We start from the raw sequence: 19,298 nt of genomic DNA, 5'->3' as shown, positions 1-19,298 counted from the left end.
GAATTTAACGTAGGCACAATATGTATACCTTTCTCTAATATATATACTTTTTTTAAAAAGCTAAATGTAATATGTTAATATATGAAATTTAAGAATTTATTAAAAGTTTATTTTGTTTTATTTTTACTTTACACAGTTTTTTTGTAATTGTTCACTGAATTGTTACCTATATTTAATTCAATTATTGTATGTGTAATTTTTTTTAATAATTTTTAAATTTTTTTCTGTATGAATTGAATTTTTGTTATGAAAGCGAAAAGTTAAAACTATAAACTATGAAATTTAGTTTCTAGGAAAATATTAATTTGTAATTTTTTTAATACATTTTTTTAAATAAATTTTTTTAATTAAATTATTGTTAGTATAATTTTTTTATAATTTTTTTTAAATTTTTTCTATATGAATTGAATTTTTGTTATAAAAGCGAAAGTAAAAGCTATAAATTATTAAAAGTGGTTTCTAGGAAAATCTTAATTAAAAAAAAAATACAAATTTTTTAAAATAAATTTTTCAAATATTAAGAAAATTTTATGTTTTATAACTTTTCAATCAATTTTGACTTAATGAAAATATTTATGCCTTCCATTCGTATTCAATTTGTTTTAAATGTTTTTAAATCAACGGAAAATAAAATGATTACTTAACCCTAAAATTTTACTGAAACTGCAATTTCGAGCACTTTTAAATTTTAAGACTGATAATAAAACAATTTTTTTTTTAACTTTAGGTTCAATCTCAAAAAAAATATATTTAGAAGTGCGTATTTGTCCGAACAAATACAATTTATAGCCTAGAGTGAAGTATAATGAAGAAAACAACAACAAAAAAAAAAAATAAAAGAAAAAACAAAAAAGTTTTGGAAATTTTTGTACTGAATTTTCCGGACGAATAACGAGAGCTAAAAATTTTAATTGAAAATGTATGATTTTGTTTCGAAAACCTAAACTTTGATTGAAAAATGTAATTTAAAAACAAAAGTTGCAAAACAACGTCGCTATTTGTTTTTGAAAAAACAATTTTTGGTGTATTATATTTAAAACAAATTCCTTTCCTCTCCCCTTTGCATTTAGTCCCATTCTTCCTTTTTTATCCTTTTTCTTCCTCCTCCCCTCTTGACGATCCGTTTCACTATAATTTTGCTTCTCCCTCCAATTCCTTTTCAATCTCCATATGGGAAACAGTTTTAATAAGCACTACGTTGTTTTAATAAAACCCGTTAAAAACCATTTAAAACTACGGGTACCGGTGCGTATTGTAATGTTTGCAGATAAGAGAAAATCGAAATCTAGGTTGCAGTGCGCAGTTAGCCGAACCAGATAGAATTTACTGCCAATTGAAACGGCAGCAGCTTGAATTCTCCTCTTTATTCAAAAGTTGTTTTCTTTTATACAAAATTTCTATGAGCTAAAATACTTACTTACACTAATACTTACAAACTAAGTATAACACACATATACATTCAATTCAGTTCCCTGGAAACTGCATTCTAAGCATAATTAAAATTGGATGTGGAATGTGCATCGCAAGCATAAATGAATTATGTTAATAATTTGTCTACAGTTAAAGGCTTATCGCGAGCAAGCTCTAAACGGTGTCATACCAAGGCTCAGGTTACCATATGATGCACGGTGTACAAAATATATGTTTGTACAAATGAACGAATGTGTCAAAAGAATCTCATTCCATACCAAGTCGAGCCAAAATATACGTATGTACAATTGTATGAATATGTATGTAAGAGTCAATATATTTTAAAACATTTCAAAAAGAGTTGAAATATGTGTTTGTACAAATGAATGAATAACTTAATGAGTGAATGCTACAGTATACGTAACATATTTTCTTATCTATATATATAAAAGAAAGTGGTGTTAGTTACACTACGCATAACTCAAGAACGGATGAACCGATTTGGCTGAAAATTGGTGGAGAGGTAGCTTAGAACCAGGGAACGGACATAGGATACTTTTTATCCCGTTCTGGCTAGGGTCTTGAGATCAGAACGTGGACCTGGGTAATGCTGAGATGTGTTTGTATAATGTGGGTATCAAATAGAATCTGTTTATGAGTACTTTGATACTGGGTATTTTTCGTACACCTGGGTGATCCCTAGAATGTGTTTATACAATATGGACATCAAATGAAAGCTGTTGAAGAGTGCTTTAGTACAGGGTAGTTTTCATACCTATTGGTGACTAGGGTCTCGAGATATAGGCAAAAACGTGGATAAGGGTAACAATAGGGTGTGCTTTTAAATTATGGATATCAAATTGAAGCTGTTGATGTGTGCTTTAGTACAGAGTAAATTTTACACCGCTGAGTAACTAGGGTCTCGAGATATAGGCCAAAACATGGACCCGGATACCCTAGAATGTGTGTGTATTATGGATATCAAATGAAAGCTGTTGCTGAGAGCTTTAAAGTAATTTTCATTGTGATATTCGATTTAGTCGCATCAACCTGGCAAAACTGATAAATATGCATGGGAAGCCGAAATAAAGACATGAATTAATAATACCGACATACCTATTTACATACGTCCTATTCGATTTGCCTGAAATTTGGTATATAAATTTGCTTATATTAGTATTTACGATGATTTTTTCCGGGAAGTAGACAGGAGACGGACTGGGACTGAGACTGAGGCTGAGACTCGGAGTGGGACTGGGACTGAGGCTCGGAATGGGACTGGAATAAAATACATACCACCCTTTGGGACTGGCACTAAGATATGAATAAGAATGAGAAAACCTTGAGAGAAGAGAAAAGAGAGAAGGAGACTGAGAAAGAGATAGAATGAGACGAAGATGGAGATAGATGAAGCGAAAAATACGGAGGGAAGAGCGAATACAAAGATTAGGAAAAAGTGTAGAGGGGCGAGGGCGGAGTTAGACGGAAAAAGCTTATTGAAATGTATGCAGATAGACCAAATTTAGGGCAGAACAATGTCTGCCCGGTCTGCTAGTTTGGTTATAAGAGTTAAATGCATACAAACATATACATAAGGGAAGCTTATTTATATACACGCGTTAAAAATTCAAGATTATTAGTTAAGCTAGTTTTTGAAAGTTTCAATTAAGTTTTCGATTTCTATCTTATGAGCACAAGGTTTCCATATCTCCAATTTCAAATTTAAAAATATTTCAAAATTTCAAGCCTTCAATTTTAGCAAAGTTTTTTGACTTAAACCAATTTGCGATTTCAATGTGATGATCAAAAACTAACTATAAATACAATTTAAAACAAAATTTAGTTTTTAATTTCACAAGTTTCAAAACGAAACTTTTCAAAACTTCAACTTTTAGATTTTTGCAAAATTTTTTTAGTTTAATCCATTTCGTGCTTTCAATACTATTATCAAAAGTTCACTTTAAATTTTTTTTTATGTTAAGACATTCTATATCTAAACTTTTTCAAAGTTTAACAATTCATATTTAATTTAATTTTCAGGGTTTCTATTGAATTTTTAAACTATTTTTGTTCACAAAAAAACTTATTTTATATCTTCAAATTTCAAAATCAACATTTAAAATTTTTCGGGATTTAAAAATTTATATTTAATTATTTTTTTACAGCTTTAAATTCAAATTTTGTTTGTTTTGATGCCACAACTAAAATTGAATTTGTAATATTTGAATTCAAATTCAAAATCGTATCTCTTTTTTTTAAGTTTTGCTATTTATATTTATGTAAATTTTTTCCCTTTTTTTTGTGAAGCAAACGTGGATTATTTTTTGTTTTTAATTTTTAAAAAATATTAGTTTTTCATTTCATAAATGTTAAAATTTGTCACATTTTCAAAGTGTCACATTTCATGCTTTACTTAATTTTTGGGTTTCCATGAAATTTCTCAATGCTTTTCGCTTATTAAAAATAAAATTTTATATTTTCAAATTTGAAAAATCAAATTTAAAATTTTTGAAAACGCATTTTTGTTTATAAGAACAAATCTCTTAGCATTTTAATATAAATTTTTATTTCTCTTTGATGACCAAAATTCGAATTTTTTATATTTAAAACTGAAATTTGAAATTTAGTAAAGTAAATGCTTTTGGAGTCTCATTTGCATGTTAGGGTATTTTTTTTTTAAGTTTTACAATTTATGCTTATAAATCTTTGTATATAAAAATTACGTGTCACAATGTTTGTCCGCGACGGACTCCTAAACTACTAAACCGATTTTGAATGTGTTTTGCACCCCGTGTGTAGTTTGATCTAGCTTGAAATATAGGATAGATATCTCAGTTTATAGTCGCAATATTATTTTATTGCAATTTTTTTTAAATGTTTATATGTATTAATAAAATGTTACGTATACGCACCGGCACTCATATTTAAAGGTGGTACTTCCATGTAATTGGTTGGTGTTTAATTAAAAAACATGCTTATTAATAAAAAATATTGGAGCGAATGATATCAAGTATAGCACATCATCAGGCCCGTCGACACGGGGATTTCTGAGGGGGCCCGCAGCTTAGAGGTACTATGACATTTTTAAGCCGAATTTCAAAAGCAACGAATATTTGTATTTCGTTTTAATATTATAGTGAAGTGTGAAAAATAAAAATTTATATATATAAAAGAAAGGCTAAAATGTGTGTTAGTTGGTCGCCGGTGTTGGATAGATGCGTTGGTCGATTTTGTTCAAGCTTTCACACAAGTTGCGTATACCTCATGCGGTGGTTACTGCATAGCTTTGATTGCGATCGACGTACAGGGTCTAGAGATATAGGCCGAAAAATGTACCCGGGTACCCCTAGAATGTGTGGGTAATATGGATATGAAATGAAAGCCGTTGCTGAGAGCTCTAAAGTAATTTTCATTGTGATATTCGATTTAGTCACATGAACACGGCAAAACTGATAAATATGCATACGAATCCGAAATAAGGACATGAGTTAATAATACCCACATACCTATTTACATACGTCCTATGCGATTTGCCTGAAATTTGGTATATAAATTTGCCTATATTAATATTTACGACCCTTTTTTCCGGGAAGTAGACCGAAAACGCACTGGGACTGAGACTCGGAGTGGGACTGGGACTGGGACTGGAATAAAATACATACCACCCTCTGGGACAGGCAATACGGGATGCAGAAGAATGAGAGGAAGTTGAGAGAAGAGAAAAGAGAGAAGGAGATTGAGAAAGAGATAGAATGAGACGAAGATGGAGATAGATGAAGCGAAAAAGACGGAGGGAGCAGTGAATAAAAGGATTTGGAAAAAGTGAAGAGGGGGGGAGGGCAGAGTCAGACGGAAAAGGCTTATTAAAATGTATGCAGATAGGCCAAATTTAGGGCAGAACAACGTCTGCCGGGTCTTCTAGTAAATAAATAAAAAACAAGTAAGAACGGGACTGTCTTCGGCTGTGCCGAAGATTTCATACCTTTCATGAATGGGGCTGAACAATAATCTTATGCCGTTCGTAATCTCCGAATAATCGGATCTATAAGATAAGAAATGTATAGTGAACAGATCTACATACCTAAACGATTTTTAAGATAAATATAAAATAAAAAACAGGTAGGTCCTTTGTGTGAGGATGCAAAGTTTCAGGTTTTTTGTGGTCTGCGTGTAAAAACTATGACTACGAATCACGCATTTTAATAATATGTGACGTAAACGTAACTATTTGATGAATTTTGAAGCTTCTAGCGGTAAAAAAGGGGCAAAAATGATAGTATATATAGGGTAAATAATATATATACCACCGATATCTACGATTTTTTCAGACAAAATTATATGCTATATACGTACGCATTTGGTGAAATTTGAAGCTTCTAGCTGTTAAAAGGGGGCAGAAATTGCGCAAAGTTTCTTATCTGAACAATCGGTTGTATGAGATATATACTATATATACAACCGATCTCAATGATTTTCTCAGACAAAAATATATGCTATACACGTAAGCATTTGGTGAAATTTGAAGCTTCTAGCTGTAAAAATGGGGTCGAAATCGCAAAAAAATATATATATATTATATATATATACTATATATACCATCATATATATATTATATATATCACCTATCTTTATGATTTTTTGACACAACAATATATACTATATACGTAAGCAATCGGTGAAATTTGAAGCTTATAGCTGTTAAAATGGGGTAGAAATTGCGAAAAGTTTCTTATCTGAACAATCGGTTGTATGAGATATATATTATATATACAACCGATATCTGTGATTTTTTCAGACAACAATATATGCTATATACGTAAGCATTCGGTGAAATTTGAAGCTTCTAGCTGTTAAAACGGGGCTAAAATTGCGAAAATATATATATATATATATATATATATACTATATATACCACCGATCGTTATGATTTTTTCAGACAATAATATATGCTATATACGTAAGCATTCATTGAAATTTGAAGCCTCTAGCTCTTAAAATAGGGCAGTATTTACCAAAATTTTCTTATCTGAACAATCGGTTGTGGGGGATATATACTATATATACGACCGATCTCATCAATTTTTTCAGGCAACAATATGTGCAATATACGAAATTATATGGTGAAGTTTGAAGCTTCAATCTGTTAAATTGAGTAAGATATGACAAAAATCCTCTTCTTCTGAAAAATCGGTTGTATGGAGGATATATGCTATAGTGGTCCGATCCGGCCGGTTCCGACACATGTCTAATCGGACACCCAAGTACACCTGCTCACCAAATTTTATCAAGATATCTCAAAAATTGAGGGACTAGTTTGCATACAAACAGACAGACGGACATGGCTAAATCAACTCAGCTCTTAATCCTGATTATTTCGGTAAACTTAATGGTGCGTCTATCTATTTTCCTTTAAGGAATTACAATTTTGGGTTTCGTGACGAAATTAATATACCATTTCATTTTCATGAAAGGTATAATAAAATCTTGATTTGAATGTGATAATTCAAAATAACGCAATTTCAAAATTTAAAGTTCATTTCAGTATTTTTTTTGTATGAAAATCCAAGATTTGCATAGTTATACTTTATTAATACAAATTTTGATGTTAGAGTTTTAAAAAGGACTTTTTTTTAATTTAAATTTTCTTTATTTTAATTCTAAGATTTTAGTTCAAAATTAGATTTTCTATTTTTTTTTTTTTTTTTTTTTTTGACTTCAAGCTCGAACATTTCTTAGAATTTTTTTTAACTTTAAATTTTCTTTTTCAAAATTAAGATTCTATTTTTTATTTTTATTTTTTACTTTAAACTCGAACTTTTCTTAGTTTTGGAATGTTACTTAAATTTCTTGCTCAAATTTTCAATTTTCCAGTATTTTTTGGTTTTGTAATTTTATTATTTGTTTGTATTTAACAACACTTCAACTAACTTTTTTGTTATTCTAGAAAAAATAATATTCAAGCTTTTAAATTTTATTTTAAACTTTTTCGGTAAAATTTGTTATTATTTACTTAACTTTTTTTTGTTTATTTTTTCATTGCACGTACGAATGTTTTTGCAAGGCATAAATGATTTCCATTCTGTTTTCCTCATTTCAAACAATAGATACACACACACGTACACATGTTGTTTGCATGTAAATAAAAGCCACTCTTTACAATTTTCATTGCATGTTTGCTTAATTTTTTTTTTTTTTTTTTTTATTTGCTAAAATTGTATTTTCAGCGTTGCAGCGCCAGCTGCTTTCATATCTTTGACTGTCAAGGTTTTGTGATTTGGATTGCTTACATTTTTTTGCAGTTTTTTTTTAATTTTCATAGCTTTTCTTTTTTTCAATCTGAATTCCTGTTTTTCTCGATTTCTGATTTCATTTTCAATTGCAGATTACTTTGATTGCCACTTGTTACATGAAATCATTTAATTGCTCAAGGCCAAATTTGCCAGCTTTCAATTTTATTATTGCTAATTGGCATTTTTAATGCTTCGTTGCTTAGCCATGAGTTCATTTTCAACGTTTGGCGGAGGAAGAGAAAATTCGATGAATCAGCGATTAGTTGTAAACATGAGTTTGATGGATAGAATTAAGTCCAGTTGCGTGAAACTTTGATAAAAAAAAATAAAAAGTTGTTGAAACAGCTGTCAACGGAGCTGTCTGCGATCCCAATATCGATAATTCTCTCACATCTTCATAAAATATGAGTGCCGACGATTTTCCGCTAAGATCAGATGCCTAATTGGTGTCAAATATATTTTTAACTTAAGAAGGAGCGAAGGATCCACGTTTCCAACCTCTGACTGTTAATGAAGCATGCGTTCAGAAATCTGAATCGTCTTGTTTGCAGTCCTGAACATCGACAAAGAAAGTGATGCATTGACGCGTCTTCCTGTCTGTCCTGACTGCTTCTGAAGAGGTAGCTTGTCGGTACGCGCCAATCTCGGACCATCGGTACAATAATGCGTTGACCTGCGGTAGCACTTATAAGTACTCTCACTCAGTTCCTTACCTTACCAAAAATAGCTCTAGGACCTTGAGTCTTCGCACATCAAGCCCGTTGCCCCCATCTCATATTACTCGATTTTCTTTAGAAGCTAACCCTGCGGTGATCACATGGAGCTTTCCGCCTCGCTTATGTGCATTTCAGAAATTTCTTGGCCATCATGAGTACATTCCAACTCTAATTTCCTTTACGATTTTCGAGCCGCCTGTGTTAATTGTAATACCTAGACCACTATCTGAGCCGTCTTCACATTCTCTGCACCTGGAAGTCAAAAATAGTTGTGATTCCCTTAAGTGGTCTCCTTGCCATGTCATATAATACCGTTTCGTGCCCCTATTTGGTTGATTTCTGCATGTAGAACTCCCTTTCGCGGCCAATCACTTTGCGAAAACTTATAGGAACATCAAGTAAAAAATTACTTATAACCTCTGCTGCTTACGGCGCTTCATATTTCCAGGCATCCTTTGCACTTTCCTCTGTCAATTACTCTTCTTGTCTAGTGCCTTCCACCAGACAAGAGCCTCATACCTTATTATCGGTCGAATGACTGATATGCGGACGATATGCGGCGATAGTCGCCAGTTCCTCCCGAAAGCCCTTAACAAGTTAGTATGCTGCCGGGATTTCTTTGATCTCACCTTAACGATCTTTTTCCAACTTCCATTCTTTCGTAGTTTATCTCACTCTCCCTAACTCAAATAATCATAAGTACGACCTATTCCAATAGATCGGCCCCAATAGCGCTATCTCAGCAAATAAACTACTTATCTACTGGACCTACATAAAAGGACAATTTTTTATAGATCCGTCCCTTGTCAAATATCCGGAAGAATACTAAACCATACAAAGACCAGGGTATGAAGCAGATAGTTAATTTCGGATAGTGGCGTTTGATTTGAAGCGGACATGGTTGCATGGCGAGGTTCGTGTCTACCTATTATCACTTCGAGGAGCGAGGAATTGTGAGGATAGAAGGTTCATTAGGAGTCTGAATCCATTTTAATTTGAGGCTAACCTAATGGCATAAACATTGCTGTAGCACATGTTTTATTAATCGATAGCAGCGCTGCACTATCTGAGGTTGTTGTTGTAATTTTTGTTGTAGCGCAAACTAACAACTAATAAGTGAAGAATGCCAGCCTTGGATTAACTTTGATTTTACTACAATTTGCAATATTGTTGCTGCTGTTTTGGCTGCTATTGTTGTTGTTATTGGCTATTTTGATTACATTAGCTGGCGCTATTAAGCGAGCGCGCATGCGTGTAAATCCTAATGAAAACAAGACAACAACAAAAAAGTGGAAAATAATGCATAGACATTGAAGGTATGCACAAAGTTTTGCCTTAGCCTCCCGCGACCCGCCCAAACGTTGTTAATTTCGTATGGCCAATAGTCGTCTAAATCTCGCACATGATACACACGCTTTGTTGCTTTTGTTTTCCAATTTTATTTTTCTTAATTTACCTGGATTTTGTTCGTCGCTTTTCAATTTCCGCGCGTGCCTTGTAACAAAAGTGAAATTTTGTATGCATTTTGTTACGGTTTGACTGCCGCGAACCTGTAACTGCTTTTCTGTTGTTCTTGTTTGTTGCTGCTAATATAGTTGTTGTTTCTGTTGCTAGTAAGCCAACTGTATTGCTTGCAACAAAGTGGTTTGGTTGTTTGCTGAACTACTGAAATTACTTTTTGGTTGCCACAGTTTTGTATGTATGTATGAGTATGTGTATGTTAATGTTAAGTTTTTGTTGTTTTTGTTTCGTGCGCTACCAAAGTAAATATTTACATAATTTTATTGTTTTTGTGTTACTATTTTTAATTCAACATGCGCCAGAAACTAATAAATATTTATTAGAAAAGCTAATTTTTCAGATGTACGACGGGCGTCCAATAAGTACGGAAATTAAAAAAAAATACAGAAGGTTAAATGTAGTCGGCTCAATATCTTCCGGAACGCGCCTGACCTTTATCCGACAAAGGACCATCAACATTGATAAATTTTTCTAAAAGTTTTGTGAAGTCTCCATATCGCAACAAAAGAAGAAGCTCTCCACCTCGCGGTGGCAGAGTTCGGCTCTGTAATAGCCGCTTGAATATATGGTTAAATACTAAAGCGACAAAAATCATTCTATTTACAGCAACCTCAGTAGCGGCGATCTCCGCCTGAAAAAAGTTGCTGTGATTGGGCTGCCTTAATTTTCGGCAGATACCGAGCTCCAGGCAAAACATTTTTCCCCTCCTCCAGTCCAGCCTGAATCCAATAATGACTAGCTTGCCCAAACTTTCTTCTTACATTTATTCCCACCATACTTTCTTGAGGGAAGCCAACGCTCAGCTGTCTATCGTGCCAAGCAGAAAGACGAAGCCGATGCGGACATTTTATTGACGATGTCAAATGGGTACAGATTCAGCATTGTGATTAGTGCAAATGTATATGTTTTGAAAACAAACTACGCTTTTCATCCCAAGAAAAAATTCATCCCACCTACAATTCATTCCGCGCACAATTTATCCCAGACCACCTGGTCACAACACTCGGGTACTCACATAAAACGTATTTCAGTGTATTCAGATACTCCTCCCTGACAATGGTTGCCAGGTTAGCTGCAGAAGCCGCTACTCTCCAGATCCGTGGGCAAATTGTTCACAAACACTATTCAAAGCAAGAGAGAATGACCCACACGTCGCGTACTCCCTCTTTTCTTGCTCTGAGCCGTAGCATCACCAATTCCTCCGTGTCAGTCAATCAGTCAATGAGTTCTTTCAAAGTCGATGCGACTCTCAGCGGTCAAATACCCCTTCAAAGATATCTAAATTACGCCATCTGAGCCCGGATACTTTTAGGGTTTAAAATGGTTAATAGTGCATGCGAGTTGGCTCTATTTAAAAATATGAGAATAACTATTGTCAACAAGTGCTATTTTGGACTGAGTCAGCAATTGAAAAGTACTCTAAGTCCTCTCTCGTTGAACAAAAAATAACGCTCTACAATTTGCTCATCATGCCTGTCCTAATTTATGGATCGGAATCATTGGCAGTTTCGAAAGAACATCAAATGGTCCTTGGAGTGTTCTTTTCTCCTTTTCTTTGTTGAAATTCTACTTTCGCCTCAAAATTGTGTGTCAAGCTCTGACTGTTATTCATATTATGGCGAATATTAGCATTTCGGTTCATCAATATGCTGCTACTAAATAAATGCACAACAACAATAAAGCAAGCAGCCACACTTATGTACATGCAGACATCAAACCAAGTAGTCACACATACATGTAAGCAGCTAAGATAACAGCAAAGAGAATATTTCACATGCCTACATGTAGGCAGCAGTTAAAAGCAGAATTTATTACTCACACATACACACGCATAAACCTAGAAGACAAACCTTGAATACCATATACATAAAGGAGAAATAAATAAGCAGTTTTTCGAGAAGGTTGTTCGTGAAGAGTCTAGACCCTTGGAGAGATATGTGAACGAGGCAACAGAGAGTATTAAAGTAGCGTAAGCTGAGGAATGATCGATCAGTTTAATTTTATCAGGCTTTAGTGGAGTACGCGATGATTGTGAAGTAATACTGCCACAGTAGTGTTGTAAATAAAGACATTTCGGCATACTGAATATTTGAGTTATTTATTCGACAGTTCAGAGATTCGTACGAACAGAAGCTGCAAAATAATCAGGAATTTCCTAAAATTCGTTACAATATTTTACAACACTGGACTCCCAAAGAGAAGCACTTATTGCACAACCCTCGTATAACGCAAAATATGCTCATATGCATGCGCTCAAGTAATCTAATTTGCATATTACTGTACAATTTCTTTTATTTCCCCCTTTTAGCATTTTTTCGCTGGTCATGCAAGCTTGCCTTATTTTTCCATCACGTGGTTGAAAATATTTCTGTGTTTACTTGGGCATTTGAATTTTTGTTTTTCACTGTTTTGGAATTTTGACTTCCGCAACTTGAATATCGTAAATCCGATTACCCCGGAAATTAGTTTTATGACCGAGAAAATTACAACACATATCACTTCCTAACTATTCAACGATAATAAGGCGGATTTTTAAGGTTCATGTGAAACTTTGAATGTCGAGCTCCAAAAATAAAATAATAATATCTAACCCTACCCGAACAACATATCAAGTCACGAGTTGACAAAGACATTTCGATTTGGAATACGGTCGGGGTCAAACTGACCTAATTAGAACACAGATCGGCTTGTGCTCCTTGATGTTGATGTTGATAGTTCATTACCGGATATAGATCCGGTACGTTCCAGCAACAAGCACCATTAAGGTACTAGCCCAACCATTTCAGGATTGATTTAATATGACAATGTTGAACCTTGTAGGCTATTCCGCAAGGAACGTATTTATTTTATTTTGGAGCATATTTCATTTATAGAAGGACTCGATAGGGAGTATGTGTCTTTGCCAACGGAGAAAGAAAACATACAGGTTGATACGACCCCCCACCTATTCTTCTCTTTGAATAAGAAGCGCTTAGCGGAATAGACTTCTCTGACTGAAGCCCAAAACCTACTTCATGATGTTGCCAAGCAATGTGGGTCTGCAAAAGAGGAGAAAATTTCTATGGAAGAAGAAAGAAATGCAAAGGGGAAGACAGGGCATGATTTTGATGACGATGGTTATTTGAATGAAAAAAAGGAGCAGCGCCTCTGAGAGAGGAGGAGCAAGCTGCGACTTTTAAAAGCTTAAGTAGCCATTGTTCGAAAAAAAAGAAGTTTGTAGGACTTTTCAAAAAACTTTGAGGTGATTTTGAAATATATAACAAATTTTATACTTTTAAGCAGAAAAGTCAACTCCGCTACCTGCTTCTCAAACTTATCCCACATCTGCGGTAATTTGAAATTCGTTGTCATACAAATGCGCTGGCTTGGCCGCTTTGTACAACAAATGTTACGTTAATCCCAAAGAAAGGACTTCAGTAATTTCCATTTTTAGAAAAAAAAAATAAAAATAATAAAATAAATAATTTCCCTTAACACTGCCCCACACTTTTTCCTTTCATATATTTCCCTTTTTACTTCTCAATTGCCTTCCTTTTTTATGTTTTCTTTTGCTCTCCTTTCATGCATAAATATAATTAATTGCATATGTACACGGTTGAAAATGTTGGTTTAAATCTTTAAAATATTTGGTCTACATAGGTCGGGTTAGGTTAGGTTCAAGTGGTTGCCGTCCGCGTCGGAACAGCACACCCAGGCCTTTATAGGCCCATTGTGAAACCATATGTATTTGTTCCTACTCTCCTAATCAAACCACTTCGTTGAGTTTGTGAAGCTAACTAAGCGTCGTGTATTGACCTCAGCTATATCAATCAGATCTACGAGAAACATCTTGCCCATAAAACGTTGCCTTCTTCTACCGAACGCTGGGCATTCGCAGAGGAGATGCTTAACAGTTTCAGGCTCTTCTTCGTTGTCGAAGATTCTACAATAATAATTAAATGGAGCGCCAATCCTTTCCGCATGCGGTCCAATACAAACGTGACCAGTGAGAAGCCCCACAACTAAGAAAAGATGGTGAGAAGCTCACGCGTTCTCTTTTCATTCCTACATACACGACTAAACTTTTTTTGGTTTTAAATGCAGACCTTGGAAAGTTGGAAACGAGTTCTTTAGCTGGTTTTGAATTGAATTGTTTTGGTTTAAATTTTAGTCCAGAAAATTTAGACGTTTAAAATTTCTATATTAAAAATTGGATTTATGCTCTCATAGTTTATAATATTGACCAAAACTATTTGAAAACGCGGTAGGGGTAAAACTTGTCGGTTTTAATTTTAAACTTTTCGTCAAAAATTAGGTTTTTCAAGTATTTGGACTAAAATGAAGATCAAGATATTTTGGAAACTGCTTCAAACTATTAAGCGGTTTAAAAAGTAGTATAAAAAGCTTCAAATCAGCAGTAAACTTGGCTAGGTTTAAAAAATAAACTAAAACTTTTGACAGTGTATGTGTGTATGTGTTGCCTGGTATCTTTGCCCCAAATACTATAAAAAAATTTGACAAGCTTTTAAAAGGAGTTAAAGTGTATTCAATTGAGTTGAGTAAACAAGTAAGCGTATTTTCGCACATTGGCCCCTTATTTGGTTACACGGAAGATAATAGCTTTAATGGCTTTGTAAGTTCTTTTTATTGAGACTTTTGGGTACATATGTACATACGTTCATAGATACATCAGAGATCAAAGACAGCCTCGAGCATTCCTTTACAATTCGTTGCTTTGAAGCATTTTTTTTTTTTCAAATATCCTTTTCTTTGACTTTTTTTTCTGTATTTCTATGTGTGAGCTCCTTTCACTACAGAGGAAATACCGAATTGGATATTGCTTTACTCATAAAGTCGTATTCGTACTTTCATCTATGTGTTTGTATTAGGTAATTCTGTGTGTGTATGTAGTTTAGTTATTTAGTCCTACAGCTATTTCTATTTGAGTTGAGTTTAGTTGTTTTGAGGCGCTTGCTGTCGGTTCCGTTGAATCGTTTAGGTTAAGTTGCCACTTGAATGATTGAAGTCAAAGGAATTTTCAACCGGCATTAATAGACTCAATTGGTCTTTACAGAAATGTGCTGCTTTAAGCATAAGCGCTTGAAAGAGAGCAGAGAACTATGTTTATAAGGCTCGTTCCATGTCTAATGTAAGAGGTCACAATTTTTATTTTTTATTTTTTTTCGAGAAATACTTGTAAATTTGCTATTTTTGTTGTTATTACAGATTTCTTTAGATAATTTTGAACTGTCCGGTCAATAAGGGCCTCACATAGACTGAACGAGTTCTTAGTTTAAACAGAATTTATTTTACGACCAAACGGAAAAACTCCAATTAGGTACTAGAACTTATGTTATAAAATAACTCCATCCCCTTGGCAAATGGTAGAAGTGTTCTTGCTTGCTTCTTTTTGCTTCCTTGCATAATTCTCAAATCTCAAAATCTGCTACCCCCAGTTGCTGCAGCCTCGACCTTTCTAGAGCAGGATATGAAAACAATCGTGCTCAACCATTTCTTCCTGCAGCCCGATTTTCCTACATCTGCTATTACTGAATAGGCCTAATTTATATGCATGTGCCGCCAGAAAGCAGTGAAATTAGTATGCCCATTATGCGCCTTAAGTATTAGAGCAATATTGCTAGTCAAATATCAATAGATTTGCTCATGATTTTTGGAAATTTTTCGGTCCTTTCCACGCCTTATGCAACTCCTGTTTTCTTCTGATTTCTACCAAATGGGTTGGGATGTCTACCATCGATTCATCGAGTGCAGCGCCTTCTTTTGACAACTCAGCGGTCTTTTTGTTCCTTTAAAACCTTTTATGACCCAGAACTGACTATAGATGTTTAGTCTGGCCTTATCAAAGTATCTCCAGTCTTCTTTGCTTTCGAGGACACTTCTTTATGAATCGCTGTGTGGGAAAAGATGCCTTAAAGGCCGAATGACTATCAAATAATTATATTGTGATGCGACTGCAGCTCTTTCACGGCTTTTCAGCCTAAAAGAGACAACAGTAATGTATGGTTCAAAATCATGGTCCAGAGAAGAAGAGATGAGATAATATGAGATGGCTCTAGGGGTGTTCGAGGCATAAGCTCTACGGAAGATTTATGGTTCTACCCGTGATGCCGATGGAGAGTATCGAAGTAGTGTAATGTTGAATTGTTATGATGAGCTTTACGTAGATATGAAGATAGTGCAGCAGATAACCGCCAAAATAGTATCTAGTGGAATGCCCCATTTGTATGCGGCCTCCTCAAAAAGACACCCTGCGTATATTAATCAAATACATAAATATTTCAAATAAATAACAACTTTAAACGTCAAAGAGAATAAGTAAAGCGCTATGAAGAAAAAGGATCAGTAGTATGCGTATGAGTGCGTGTGTGTGTGTGTGTTTGTGCGTATGATAGCACCAAAAGAACCTTTCGTAGAATTATTGGGGCAAAATATAAGTGGCTACTGATTATCTCTGTGGTGTAATATCAATGAATGAAAAAAAAAACGAACACGAGTTTGCAACTTAATCCTTTTGGGGATTGGTAAAAATAAAAAAAAAAACACACAAAAAAGAGAACAACAAAACACAAAAATATGTACATCGCATGAATAAAGGGAAACTGTTACAGAATATTTTTCTGAATAATGAGATTTTAAATGATAAGATAATCTACAAAGCTTATGATATAAAGGATAACGTATCCTAAAGTATTTTATTATAAGCACTCAAAATAACATCCTAGACAGATGGTAGCTTTAATTTAGATTAATGAGGTAATTCACCATTCAGCCAGGGAATTCACTGCTGTTGTTATAATTGTAGCCACTATAATACTTCCCCAAGATTAAGGATAATGTAACGGATGTGAGCACTGCTTTAAGGGATATATATAAGGGCACATGGATACAACCACCCCTCGTACTAACCGAACTGCCGCAGAATCAGTTTTTTGGACTCTTCGATATTTCTTTCTGTCTTTTGCGAGCTTCGGTACGAACTATCCCGTTAAGTTCTAGGAGAAAGCTTTCCGAAAGTGGCCAGAATGACCTTGAGACATCGCAATAATCACGGTTTTTCCACAGTAAGTTTGTTTCTCTAATCTCATATTCCTCGATTATGCTTAGAAGATAACCCAGCGGTCTGCTTCGCTTATGTCCATTTTAGAACCTTTCGTGGCTATTTCATCTGCAGTACAGCAAATATTTCTGCGATCCAAATTTTTTCACGAAACGAGTTTCATAGGACTTCTCTTAGAAGATGCAAGTTCTGCTTTGCAAGAGCGGAGAAGTGCTACAACAACAATAACAGTAAATACGAGGAAATGATAAATATGAGTAGTATGGGACGGCGTATGCTATCAGGGCCCCAGGTGCCATAATTTTTTTCTAAAATTTGTTTCCTGTATCTGCTTATTTAGTCACTTTTGCACTATTCATCTCGTGTTTACTTGGTGGTGCCTGTAAAACACCAACAGCTGAAGTCTACAAAGCACCATCGTTCCATGCAAGAGTTTCGCCTGTTAAATATACAGGGAATCGCACTAGTCCCGAACTAGCGCAGAACTACCGCAACCGTCTCTCATTTTTTTCTACAGGGAGGATTCGCCTTGGTTGGGTGAGATTGAAAATTGATTGGGTAAGTTGTGAAGCGAATTTTCAACAACCACTTCAGCCCCAGCTGCTGTGCGTTGCAAGTCCATGCAGAGGTCGACGGTCCTAGATAACCTACATAGAGTATTTAGCACGACTAGCGCTGTTTTGCGATCATATAATGCACATAACTTCATTTCTCTTACACAGTTTTCTTTAAACAAGACCCATGCCCTACCGATTCTTAGTTTGTGAGACGAATAAAAAGCGCGTATTTTGAATGTACGCCAGGGTTCCCATCAGGTGCAACCATTGTACACGACCTGGCCTAATCGGAGGATGATCCATTTTCTTCGTTCTGGCTTCTAACGACAAATCACGCCTCCCACAATTTCTTTGTCGTTCTTGCAACGAATGCGACGGTAGTTGATTTGTTGCATAAATCGCCATAAGAGCGATTATGTCATCTTATAATACTTGAGTATATTATGTTGATAAAAAATGCATCCCAACTCATACGATTACATAAAATTTCACCTGTCACGCACTTTTATGCTTTTAGTTAAGCAACATTTATTACAAAACGCTCATAATTTTATTGAGCTCTTAAAAATTACATAGTAAAATACACACGTATACAGAAATGTTCGTTCATAGTTTGCTGAACTCTTAGTTGGGCATGCGGCACTAAATTTCGGGTGCTCTAAGCCAGTGGTGAACAACACAGGCAGAGCTTCTAATACAAAAACAACTTTTTATACTCAGTTGAGCAGAGCTCACAGAGTATATTAAGTTTGATTGGTTGTACAGGTATAAAGGAATCGAGATAGATATAGACTTCCATATATCAAAATCATCAGGATCGAAAAAAAATTTGATTGAGCCATGTCCGTCCGTCCGTCCGTCCGTTAACACGATAACTTGAGTAAATTTTGAGGTATCTTGATGAAATTTGGTATGTAGGTTCCTGAGCACTCATCTCAGATCGCTACTTAAAATGAACGATATCGGACTATAACCACGCCCACTTTTTCGATATCGAAAATTTCGAAAAACCGAAAAAGTAAAATAATTCATTACCAAAGACAGATAAAGCGCTGAAACTTCCTAGTTGAGTTGAACTTATGACGAAAAATAGAAAATTAGTAAAATTTTGGACAATGGGGGTGGCACCGCCCACTTTTAAAAGAAGGTAATTTAAAATTTTGCAAGCTGTAATTTGGCAGTCGTTGAAGATATCATGATGAAATTTGGCAGGAACGTTACTCCTATTACTATATGTACGCCTAATAAAAGTTAGCAAAATCGGAGAAGGACCACGCCCACTTTAAAAAAAATTTTTTTTAAGAAAAATTTTAACAAAAAATTTAATATCTTTACAGTATATATCAAGAAGAATTTCCGAGCTCTAGGCCACACATAGATATTAATAATAAAATTGCAATTAATTATACCATATATGTTGTATTTATTTATTTTGTCGATATTTCGATTTCAATTAGAAATCATCTTCAGGGCTGTAAAAAATAAATTTTTCTATGTATAAAAATGCACAAACATAATCTAACACTTACACTTGTGAATGCACCTTGTCGACTAATTTACAATTTCAGTGCAGAACACAGAATATCATAAACAGAAAACAAAGATGTATACAAATAATGTAAATAAAAATAAATGTAAGGCGCGATAACCTCCGAAGAGATCTAAGGCCGAGCTTCTCTTCCAATTTGCGTCGTGCTCCTCTTGATTTTTCCCTACAAATTGGCCGAACGGGACCTACATGTTTTAT

The 19,298-nt window shown here is 34.5% G+C and overlaps 1 protein-coding gene across 6 annotated transcripts in view; it reads right to left on the bottom strand.

The window, feature by feature from the left end:
* LOC137248986 (serine-rich adhesin for platelets) overlaps positions 1 to 19,298 on the bottom strand; it is a 594,115-nt gene that overhangs the window by 220,786 nt on the left and 354,031 nt on the right. The gene's annotated exons all lie outside the window — the stretch shown is intronic.

Source organism: Eurosta solidaginis, chromosome 4 (assembly GCF_040869045.1).
Source record: "Eurosta solidaginis isolate ZX-2024a chromosome 4, ASM4086904v1, whole genome shotgun sequence".
NCBI classification, from domain to species: domain Eukaryota; kingdom Metazoa; phylum Arthropoda; class Insecta; order Diptera; family Tephritidae; genus Eurosta; species Eurosta solidaginis.
This window is presented reverse-complemented; position numbering and strand designations above follow the sequence as displayed.